Source organism: Nannospalax galili, unplaced genomic scaffold (genome assembly GCF_000622305.1).
Source record: "Nannospalax galili isolate Female #2095 unplaced genomic scaffold, S.galili_v1.0 scaffold397, whole genome shotgun sequence".
NCBI classification, from domain to species: Eukaryota; Metazoa; Chordata; class Mammalia; order Rodentia; family Spalacidae; genus Nannospalax; species Nannospalax galili.
The window spans coordinates 2613848-2614539 of NW_008341879.1; the positions used below are offsets into that span (position 1 = coordinate 2613848).

Sequence of the window (692 nt, forward strand, 5' to 3'; positions counted from 1 at the left end):
AACAGCAGACCCCAATCTTATCTAAAGGAATATTGATAACTGATTGCTGCTAGATGAGGAACAGCTGAGCCTCCTAGAACAAAGATCTCTAGATAGGCTGACTAGATCCACCAGAAGGGCAAGTAGTGGGGAATGGCTGGGGGTGCCACCAACACAGCAGACAGTAGCAGGGATATCAGAGTATAAGGGCTCTAGTGGGGGGAGGGAGGCTATGGGAGGGTGCCATCTAGGAAGTGGGTGTATAGTTGAACGAGATGGTTTGGGATGTTCCGTGTGATATACACACACATGCACAAACAAAATCAACAAATTTTTTTAAATGTATTATATTTGAGTAGGAAACATGGAAGTTTATGTCATGCTAATTAGTAGAGGTGATAAACATTACCACTGAAATCTTTCTGATGACTTTATAGACATACACAGGCACCAAGGATCCAATTGCAACCGGTTATGACTAGTAATAACCAGATACATACAGATTAGAGATGCATGTGCCAACATCTCAGTGTTAGTAGCAAAAACAATGCGTCTTTCTGCAAGGAACAATATATTCTAAAATGCAATGGAGATCTTTTTTTAAAGGTAAAAAATCTCATTCAATTTTATGTCTTACAGGGCTTATACTGAGTTCAATATTGTATAACTGTATTAATTCAACTGTGAACCTAGAAACTTGCACCCACTTTTCA

The 692-nt window shown here is 39.3% G+C and overlaps 1 protein-coding gene across 1 annotated transcript in view; it reads right to left on the reverse strand.

The window, feature by feature from the left end:
- Positions 1-692, reverse strand: part of Nkain3 (sodium/potassium transporting ATPase interacting 3) — a 704719-nt gene that overhangs the window by 511772 nt on the left and 192255 nt on the right. The gene's annotated exons all lie outside the window — the stretch shown is intronic.